This window comes from Leuciscus leuciscus, assembly GCF_965113295.1.
Source record: "Leuciscus leuciscus genome assembly, chromosome: 12".
Classification (NCBI taxonomy): domain Eukaryota; kingdom Metazoa; phylum Chordata; class Actinopteri; order Cypriniformes; family Leuciscidae; genus Leuciscus; species Leuciscus leuciscus.
The window spans coordinates 38,234,465-38,246,104 of NC_138736.1; the positions used below are offsets into that span (position 1 = coordinate 38,234,465).

At 39.0% G+C, this 11,640-nt stretch overlaps 2 long non-coding RNA genes across 2 annotated transcripts; one reads left to right on the plus strand and one right to left on the minus strand.

The window, feature by feature from the left end:
* Positions 1-119: 119 nt before the first annotated feature.
* LOC309510621 lies at positions 120-9,251 on the minus strand. Its single transcript, XR_014210405.1, has 2 exons — positions 7,062-9,251; positions 120-6,434 (listed from the first exon to the last, which is right to left on the minus strand). It is a non-coding gene; the product is annotated as an uncharacterized lncRNA (long non-coding RNA).
* A 200-nt stretch (positions 9,252-9,451) lies between these two features.
* On the plus strand, positions 9,452-10,668 carry LOC309510619. Its single transcript, XR_014210403.1, has 2 exons — positions 9,452-9,663; positions 10,195-10,668. It is a non-coding gene; the product is annotated as an uncharacterized lncRNA (long non-coding RNA).
* Positions 10,669-11,640: the final 972 nt, after the last annotated feature.

Sequence of the window (11,640 nt, forward strand, 5' to 3'; positions counted from 1 at the left end):
TTTCCAGATACTTATACTGCTTTGATCATTATCTGCATGTTATTAAAATATATATATATAAAAAAGTATGATCGTATTAAGATTTCATATTAAAAATAAAGAAAAACACTTTTGATGACTTTGATGTCTTTCCTAAACAACCTTCCATAAGTTTTCTAATTAGACCTTCCAATTACTTTTCTATTGATTACATGATTACATGTTATCCTCACAATGGCAGTAAAGTATTCATAATTCATTAATTCTACTTCTTTGTTATATTTTTCATTTTCTAATTTTCTAAAGCCTTCTGCTTATATACTGTACGTTCAGAAGATCTTCCAGGTTTGTGGAATTACACACATAGACCAGCCACTAGTCATGTGACTATCACTGAAAACTGAGACCCACAGCATTTGATCACTGGATTTACAAAAATGCTAAATAGGTCTGAACTCTTAAAATATTTTATTGTAACAGGAGATAAAGTTAACAAACGTTTCGGCTCTTTGCCTTCATCAGTGTGGATTTACAGAAATTGTCACTGGATTTACAGAAATCATTTAATTTTTAATTAGTATTTTCTCAACATTGGAACATTGTATATTTAATCAACTGATCTTGACTGATGTTGTCATCCAGGGGTATCACTTAATTGCTGTGGTTGAAATGCTTTAAAAAGCTTTGGCTTTCTGCAGAAGATTAAGCTCTGGTGTTGGTATTCCTTTGCCGATTGACTGCAGCTTTTCTTTAAAAGTTAATCTTGAAAACGGGGTGAATAATATGTTAGCAACGATGTCATCCTCATTAATGTTGCTTGCCATTTCCATGGTGAATAGCGCTAGCTATTTTATCAGTGGGCGGAACGGATCATAAACTTAGTGAAAGTTAGTGAACGCATCATAAGCAATAAAAAAATTCATATTGGTGCATCTCTTATTAGAACTGATGAATTTTAAACGTTTAAACGTTTGTATACATGTATAGGTTTCCTTATGCTTACAACAACAAACGAGGAGGAAAAAACACAAAGCTGGTGCTGAGCGGAAAACAGTAGGTTGAAACCAGTCTAAGGGTGTTTCTCAAAACCAAGAATGCAATGAATGTGTATTGTTCAAGAAACAACAAATATAGATAAGAGGAATAGCTGGTACTTTATTCCATGTGGAACACAAGCATAGACAGTATATAAACTGGACACAGCGACCCCATTGGATTCAACGGAGACAAGTGAAGTCAATTAGAAGCTCTCACTTCCTGATGGTCGAGCGTACTGCGCAGACTCAAACTGAGCTTGACGACGTAGATGTGACGTGAGCAACCCGTCTGTCTTCTAGTAGCTGTGCCGAGAGAAATCTGAATCATTCCCTTCCGAAACTTGCAGAGATGGAGATCGTGAGTAGGAGATGTCCATGAACTAGGAGCAGGAGAAACTTTTGCTAGGTATTCTGATTAATTATTTTGTCATTTTGCCTCCACGTCCCCCCGATTGCCCGCGAGCTTCTCCTCCTGTCCATACGGTAATCTCTCTACTGTGCGACAGAGACTCGCGTGGTTATGACGCAATCGTTAGCCTATTTTTACAAAAACTGCTTCTACGGGGCCATAACGTAAGATACAAGGTAATGGAGCCTTTCATACATTTTCGTGTTTCTTTAGAAATAAATAATGGACAAATAGAGTCTTTTACACGCCTCAGATGTAAAGTTATTCGCTGTCAAAGTGACGCCAAAATGAATGGGAGTCAATGGATTGCTAACAGCAGGTGATGGTCTGCTAATCAATGGCGGCGCCCGGGGAGCTTCAAAATAATATGAAACAGTGCCCCCCCTGAACACAAGCATATCTCCATTACATCAACTCTTCCTCTAGCAAATGCACATCATCTTATACAACACATTACTGCCATCTGCTGGAATCAATCAGTACTCATCACATAATAGATCTAATCATTACATCTCTTTTCTTTTCTTTTTTTTTCTTTTTTTTTTTTACAATTCCACATTTTAGCATCACATAATTACTAACAATTCACACCAGCCTAACTGTAAAAAATCAGCAATCAGTTAATCAATCCTTTTTTTTTCTTTTTTTTTTAAGTCCATTCAAACAGGTGGTTTTCGAACTCGATTAGACTTTGGTACAGATAAATCAAGTTCAGGAATTTGGCCTGCAGAGTAAAGCATATCTGAAGATAGCATTTCAGGACATTGCAGATCGACAGAGGGCATTTCACAAGACTGCATTTCTGGAGACAGGACAAAGGACATTTCTCTGCTGTCTTAAGCAGACTCTGTCGATTTCTCCGTAAGGTCTGCCCATCTTCTGTTTGAACAAGATATGATCTTGGATTTACCTCTTTTAGGACTGTAGCTTTCCTTCTCCATCCAGTAGGCTCCTCAACTCGAACTACATCTCGTTCAGAAAGAGGTTTCAGTTGCCGAGCTCCCTTGTCATAGTATTCTTTCTGCTTCTCTTTAAGATGTTGCATCTCTTTCAATGACAAACTGTGGTTTTCTGTTTTCAGGGATAATTTTTGTAGTGTGTCACGCAGTTTACGATTCATCAATAACTCACCAGGAGATAATCCACAACTGAGTGAAGAAGAACGGTAACTCAGTAGACAGATTTTCATCAGAATTGCTTGCCGCGGCTTTTTTCAAAAGTCTTTTTACAATTTGTACCCCTTTTTCTGCTTTACCATTTGCCTTTGGATAAAGGGGGCTTGAAGTAGTATGCTTAAAGCCATACTGTTCTGCAAACAGCCTGAATTCACGACTATTATACTGAGGACCATTGTCACTTTGCACAATATGAGGAATTCCATGCCTTGCAAAAATGCATTTCATCACTGAATCATGTCATTCGATGTTGTATGACGGAGCTGTTCAACTTCAGGATAATTGGAATAATAATCGATAACCACCAAATAATCCTTACCATTCAACTGGAAAAGATCAGTCCCTACTTTTTGCCACGGTTCAGTAGGATGAGCAGCTATCATCATAGGTTCTTTAGCCAGTTTATAATGATGACTCAGACAGACGTCACACTGACTGATGTATTTCTCAATGTGCACATTAATTCCCGGCCAAAATACAGCTTGTCTAGCTCTTCTCTTGCATTTTTCAATACCAAGATGTCCCTCATGAATTCGACGAAGCATGTCTTGGTGCATTGACACTGGAATGACAATTCTGTTTTTTTGTCAACAGCATGCCCTCAACCACACTCAGTTCTGCCCTTAATGGAAAGTACTGTGGACATTTGCCTTTGATCCATCCATGACAAAGATGTGCAATAACCCTCTGCAGTTCAGCGTCCTTTGCAGTTTCCTCCGCAATCAGTCTTAACATCTCATCTGAAACTGGTAGAGATGAAAACACCATACTCACATGTCTCTCAACTTCGTCCATATTGCTGATCTCCTCCGAAGCTAATGGTGCTCGAGACAGTGCATCAGCCACAATGATATACTTTCCATGTGTATATACTAGATTCAGATCATATCTTTGTAATTTCATCATCATGCGTTGAATTCAAGGTGACATATCATTTAGGTTCTTTTGAATGATAGATATTAATGGTTTATGATCCGTCTCTACTGTAAAAGTAGATAATCCATAAACATATCCATGGAATTTATCACAGCCATACTAAACCCAAGGTCTCTTTTTCTATTTGAGAATAGCGTCTTTCAGTCTCTGTCATAGATCGAGAAGCATAGGCCACAGGTCTCCAAGAATCCCCAATGGCCTGAAGAAGCACCGCCCCCAATCCATCCTGAGAGGCGTCTGTAGAGATCTTAGTTGGCTGTGTGTGATAAAAAAAACAAGGACAGGTTCAGTAGTAAGAATCTCCTTTAACCTCTTCCATTCTTGATCATGTACTGAAGCCCATACAAACTCTTGATCATTTTGTAACAACTTTCTCATATGGGTAGTTTTGGCTGACAGATTTGGCAGAAATTTTCCTAGGAAATTCACCATTCCCAAGGCCCGCAGAATTCCCTTCTTGTCACTAGGTGGAGGCATATCAAGGAGGGCTTGCACTTTTGCTGGGTGTGGCTCCACACCTTTTGCAGACAGCTTGTCACCTAAAAATTTGATCTCTGTGACTCCAAATTGACACTTTTTCTGATTGAGCTTTAAATCCCTTGAGATGCATCTAATTTACTAAAAAAAAACGTAGCACCCGACATTTCACTAATGATCTCTTCACGGGTGGGTATCTGGTAATGTTCTCTTTTGATGCTATCATTGAGGTCTTTAGGGTCTCAGCACACTCTTAAGTCACCATTAGGCTTCTTCACACAGGTTATGGAGTTTACTCAATCTGTAGGTTGTTCAATCCGTTGTAGGACTCCTCGGCAGGGACCCGCCGAGGAGCATGTATGACTGGTGTAGCATCATCTTTCAGTTGTATTTTATAGGTAAATGGCAATGTGCCTTGACCTTCAAAAACATCTGGAAATTGTTTGACAATGTCAGTTACATGGTCACAGACAGTCTGTAATACGACAGTTTCCCTGTTGACTTGATACACTCTTTTAACCAAATGAAGGTCTTCACAAGCTTTATCTCCTAAAAGAGATTCATGGCCATCGGGAACTACAACAAACATCAAACTTTTCATCTTTCCTTTTACTTGTATCTTTAATCTACATACTCCTCGTGTTTCAATTGGTTGTCCATTATAGGCTTTGAGGGGAACTGTACGTTTTTTAATTAGAGGTTTTTCTTTCAATGCTTTCACATCTCTGATGTTAATTAAATTAACTTTTGCACCCGTATCTAATTTAAAAGGCACTATGGTCCCACAAGAGGAACAATCCACTTCGAAGACTTCACCGAATCCTCACTGGATACACATGTTGCAGCATCCTGATGTGTATTCTCTTCGGAAACCATGTTCACATAAAATGAGTCACTCAAAGAGTCACTGTCATCTGCCTCCTCCACTACATGCACTTTATTTTCCCTCTTCATGTCTTTCGAAAAACACATTTTTGCAAAGTCGTTCGGGCCATTACACTTCGAACATCTTTTACCGAAAGCTGGACACTGTCTGAACTTATGTTTGGTCCCACAACGCTTGCAAGAGAATGTTTTATTGTCATTATCTCTGAAACTTCTTGAGTTACCTCTTTTCTTGTCTCTGAATGGCGTCTACTGCTGCGCTCTGAAATGACGTCGCTGACGAATTATCCCCATCAAACTGCTTCACTTGCTGTCTCGCTACTTCACTTGATTGGCACAATTTGACAGCATAATCCAAGGTGAGTTCTGATTCTCGCAACAATCTTTCTCTCAGTTTTTTTCTCATAGATTCCAAACACAATCTGATCACGAATCATTGAATCTCTCAATTCATTAAAATTACAAGTCTTTGCCTTTATCTTGAGATCTGTCAGAAAGTAATCAAAAGCCTCTCCTTCATGCTGCACTCGCATTCATAATATCGTTCATATGTCTCGTTCCTTCTTGACAAAAAATGAGCATTACATTTTTCCAATACCTTATCCAGTTTCTTCTTGTCTGCCTCTTCCTCAAAATTAAAGGTGTTATAGACCTCCACGGCATCAGCTCCAGCAATGGTAAGTAATAGGGCAATCTTTCTTTCATCCACAGCAGCTCCTTGTCCAATAGCGACAACATACAACTCGAACTGCTGTTTGAAAGTCCTCCAATTTGCGCCAACATTTCCACACAACTTCAACGACCCCGGTGGTTTAATGGCATCCATTGCGCCTTTCTGACCCCACTCCTGGTACCATGTATTGTTCAAGAAACAACAAATAAAGATAAGAGGAATAGCTGGTACTTTATTCCATGTGGAACACAAGCATATCTCCATTACAACAACTCTTCCTCTAGTAAATGCACATCATCACAGCACATTACTGCCATCTGCTGGAATCAATCAGTACTCATCACATAATAGATCTAATCATTACAGAACGGACTTGTGTTCTTGGGGAGAATGCTCTTGCTAGTTGTTCTTGGAAGAATGAACTCACAAGGTGACGAGCACACAGAACGCTGCTGACAGTTTGAGATGATGTGTTCTTGCTGGTATTGCGCAATAATACCCCCGCACAGACGGTGTCTGCAGTACCCAAACATAACGAGAATTATTGATGATAACAGCCAGGCTTTATCGCCCAATCCTACCCTCAGCTCAAGGGATTACTCTACAAATTTACACTACAATGTAATGTATATTCATAACAATAAAGCAACGCTTATGGAGATTCTCACTTCCGAAAATGTTTGAGCACATTTTCGATTCGCCATAAATTTGTGTCAAAATGCCAATATTTGAAATCTATACAGTTGATTTCTCGCATCAAATGTTCTCAGAAGTGAATTTAGTGATGAAATAGTGTACGAAATTGTAGAAAAACGACTTACTGTATTGACCTGCCTCTCCTTCCTCGAATGCCGAAATGAATACTGGGATATTTCTGCCGTCAGGTTCACAGAAGGGGTGCTTCTCAATTCTTATTTGTGCATCCTCGTTTCCTTTCCTCGCGTCTCAGCTCCACCCCCTGTAGGATGCGAGGGAAGGCTGCAAGGAAAAGAAGCGAGGACGGAGGAATTGAAGGAAAGCTTATTTATTCATTGGAATACTTGATCACTCGAGCGTCACTCCACACACAGCGTCATCAACTGCGCTCAAAGGATCTGCCCTTATGTTGTTAAAGTTTGGTTATTTAAGAAATTCATAATAAATAATAATAAAGCAAGATGTCCTGTTGGAATATGTAAGATGTGTGGTTTGTATAAACTGCAAAGGTAAAGTATAAATTAAAATTATTGTGACCGATGTGATGGGGGAGGAGAATTTATACGTGCGTCATGTTTTAGTCAATAAAACTCTTCCGCAAAGGATACACCTGTGTATCCTCGCTCATAACTCCTCAGAAAGCCTCCTCACTCCTCGATCCACGCCTCCTCGCGGTGCAATTAGAGAATTGAGATGTCCTTCAAGATGGCTGAGTTCGATCGGTTTCCGGGTCATAGGATGGAGGACGGAGGAGAGAGGAGACGAGGAGGGATATTGAGAAGCACCCAAGTTACCAACCGATGCATCCTCAGTAAAATGGGCGTGTCAAGAACACTTCCGGGATTTTTAACCGTTCTTGCCAAAATGCAAACTTGTGTATTGGGACAGTACTTGGGCAGCGACTGATGACGTTTCACAAGTCCACAAGAACACAAGTACAGACAAGAATGCATATTGAGAAACGGCCTTAAATGTTTTCTCATCAGTTTGTTTAAATATGCAGGGCCTTCCCACCCGAGTCTTGGTTCTTCCTCCTCTACTCTGGGATTTTTCCTTCCCACCATCTCCTTTGGCTTATTCAAAGGACAAAAGCACTTTTCTTTGTCTTAATCTTAATCTGTTCAGATTCAGATTAAGATTAAGATTATTGACCATGTAACAGATTTCATGAGCACCATTGTTACAAATTATCCAAGTAAATAGCTACATTGTAACATTCAGAGAGATGCCCACTGTTGTTTTAACAGAATTAATGAACAACCAAAGAACAATAAAATGCTGTGTGTTGACCTTCAAAAATGTTACAGGTATGATATGCAAACTTTCTTCCTACCTGCAAGTTTCACTTTGGCATATAGTCCAGATTAGCCAACCTACAGTAGGATTAACCAATACCTAATAAGGACAGAAAGAACCTCTTCCAGCTTATGTAAAACTTTACACCTGCTCAAAGTCAAAGACTTCCCTGAATATCTAGAAAATAAATGCATTATGTATTATATTGCTGGTTGAAAAACCAAACTGATGTGAAAGACTGCCATTTCTTCACATCAGGTCCTATTGTTTAAATATATACAGTGTGGAGAACAAGTATTTGATACACTGCCGATTTTGCAGGTTTTCCTACTTACAAAGCATGTAGAGGTTTGAAATAATTTGCATTTTATTGCATGACATAAGTATTTGATCACCTACCAACCAGTAATAATTCCGGCTCTCACAGACCTGTTAGTTTTTCTTTAAGAAGCCCACCTGTTCTCCACTCATTACCTGTATTAACTGCACCTGTTTGAACTCGTTACCTGTATAAAAGACACCTGTCCACACACTCAATCAAACAGACTCCAACCTCTCCACAATGGCCAAGACCAGAGAGCTGTGTAAGGACATCAGGGATAAAATTGTAGACCTGCACAAGGCTGGGATGGGCTACCGGACAATAGGCAAGCAGCTTGGTGAGAAGGCAACAACTGTTGGTGCAATTATTAGAAAATGGAAGAAGTTCAAGATGATGGTCAATCTCCCTCGGTCTGGGGCACCATGCAAGATCTCACCTCGTGGGGCATCAGTGATCATGAGGAAGGTGAGGGATCAGCCCAGAACTACACGGCAGGACCTGGCCAATGACCTGAAGAGAGCTGGGACCACAGTCTCAAAGAAAACCATTAGTAACACACTACGCCGTCATGGATTAAAATCCTGCAGCGCACGCAAGGTCCCCCTGCTCAAGCCAGCGTATGTCCAGGCCCGTCTGAAGTTTGCCAATGACCATCTGGATGATCCAGAGGAGGGAATGGGAGAAGGTCATGTGGTCTGATGAGACAAAAATAGAGCTTTTTGGTCTAAACTCCACTCGCCGTGTTTGGAGGAAGAAGAAAACCATCCCAACCGTGAAGTATGGAGGTGGAAACATCATTCTTTGGGGATGCTTTTCTGCAAAGGGCACAGGACGACTGCACCGTATTGAGGGGAGGATGGATAGGGCCATGTATCGCGAGATCTTGGCCAACAACCTCCTTCCCTCAGTAAGAGCATTGAAGATGGGTTGTGGCTGGGTTTTCCAGCATGACAACGACCCGAAACACACAGCCAGGGCAACTAAGGAGTGGCTCCGTAAGAAGCATCTCAAGGTCCTGGAGTGGCCTAGCCAGTCTCCAGACCTGAACCCAATAGAAAATCTTTGAAGGGAGCTGAAAGTCCGTATTGCTCAGCGACAGCCCCGAAACCTGAAGGATCTGGAGAGGGTCTGTATGGAGGAGTGGGCCAAAATCCCTGCTGCAGTGTGTGCAAACCTGGTCAAGAACTACAGGAAACGTATGATCTCTGTAATTGCAAACAAAGGTTTCTGTACCAAAAATTAAGTTCTGCTTTTCTGATGTATCAAATACTTATGTCATGCAATAAAATGCAAATTAATTACTTCAAAATCATACAATGTGATTTTCTGGATTTTCGTTTTAGATTCCCTCACTCACAGTTGAAGTGTACCTATGATAAAATTGACAGACTTCAACATGCTTTGTAAGTGGGAAAACCTGCAAAATCGGCAGTGTATCAAATACTTGTTCTCCCCGCTGTAAATAAAAACTACACTGCTGTTTCTGAAACTTCAATAACTCCAGATTCAAGTAGGAACCTTTTTCTCTATGACTTACTTTCTGCTGTGGAAGTAAATGATAACCGATTTTTCATTTTGGGGTGGACTATCCCTAAGAGGAAGAGACTGACCAAAGAAATCATAATAAATGCATTCCCTTCCATCCTGCAGTAATAGCACATCTCCGCCTCTAGCGAGGGTGTAATATTCAAATAAAAGCCTAAGCTCAACTCTGGCATTCACATTAACAACCTTCAAGAGGATCGACAGACACAGAGAACAATCATCCGTGGCAAACGGTAAATATGACTATTTTATATACATGTGAAACTCGAAAAATTCTATATTTTTCAATTCATTTATTTCAGTAATTCAACTTAAAAGGTGAAACTAATATATTATATAGAAAATTACATGCAAAGTGAGATATTTCAAGCCTTTATTTGTTATAATTTTAATGATTATGGCTTACAGCTTATGAACATTTAAAACATTTCTGAGATTTTGAATTTGGGGTTTTCATAAACTTTAAGCCATAATCATCAAAATTATAACAAATAAAGGCTTGAAATATCTCACTTTGCATGTAATGAGTCTATATAATATATTAGTTTCACCTTTTAAGTTAAATTACTGAAATAAATGAACTTTTGCACGATATTCTAATTTTTCGAGTTTCACCTGTATACAGTTTATGTTTTATAGGCGATCATATTAGATGCAGGAAATTTTGGGATGTGTCTTAGTAAGAAAATATTAATAAATAGTATGATTTTTTTTTTAAGGTTGAATATTATTCTTTTATTTCATTGTTTGCCTCATCTAAATAGTGACCTGAATATGGCTTCCAGAACTGAAGTACTACTACTGCTAGTGGCTGTAATGATTGCAAGCTATGGTCTTACCAATGCCGCCGACACAAACAGCACAACCAACACAACCAGCACAACCAAGGCCCCCAACAACACTGCGGCAACTCCTTCACTGGTGGGGATGGTGGGGCTGTCTGGACTTCTGATCTACACGCTCACCTCCACTGCGCTTCTCAAACTCTTCCAGCTCATCTGATCATCAACTCCCTCAGACTGTGACTGTCACACGGCTAAACCTACGGGATGGGATGCACTTTGCTTTCTGGGATGCAGATGTCTTTTAGAAATGAATGTCAAACTGTGTCAGATTACTGATTGTTTTCCAGATACTTACTGCTTTGATAATTATCTGCATGTTATTAAAATATAGAAAAGAAATGTATGATCATATGAAGACTTCATATTAAGAATAAAGAACAACACTTTTGATGACTTTGATGTCTTTCCTAAACGACCTTCCACCAGCAGAATGGTTAAGGATGGGCATTTACATATAGGTAAATAATTGAAAAAGGGTTTGTATGTGCCATATAGGGGTGGGCATTTGAGTAATTTTATTAAGGCAAAAGCTAATATAGACTAACTAATATAAGTAAAAAGTTCCCAAAGCTTATTGAAGACAATTAAACAATCAGTACTAAAGTAAGAAGAAAGAAACTACATAGAAATTTACTACAAGAAACTTACAAATAATAGGATGTAAGTATACATATTTCAGCTATGGCTTTTACAGAAGACTACTACAGAAATTGAATAAACTAATCAAATGTAATATTAAAAACTGCATATTCATCACTGTAAGAATTAAATATACATTGATTATTATTAAAGCTATACAGAAATTATTCAGTCAAGAGCAGAGAATGATTCTCTTTTTTTTTAGTTGAATGTTTGATTAATATTAATGACAGACATTCGCAGGAATGTTATCACACATATGATATCAGAAATAGAAGTTAGCGTGACTCAAAAGTAAAGTTCATACCTGTGGGCAATGTAATAATCAGGATTGCCATTCTTAGATGTGCCAGCTTGGTAGAAGACGTTGAGTGTTTTTAAAGCTTTACATTTCTCCTCCTCATGGACTTGATGCCTTCAAATAAATAAAAATATATAAATTAGGGCTGCTAATTTGATTAAAATCACAATCTCTTGAATGTTTTTGGTTGGGTCATCTTCTCAAATGGTCTGTTGACCACTGATATGAGGTCCTGGTTAAACGTTTGATTACATTTGTTAAAACTGATTACACCACTGGGCTGTTAAATTCTTGATTCTGAATAGTTTATGAATGTTCTATGGTGTGCATTTATTTTTCAGTAAATGCACAGTAGTTGTTTTAGGACTATATCCCATATAACTTCCTACAACAGCAAAAGAACCAATGTCAAGACATTGACAAAG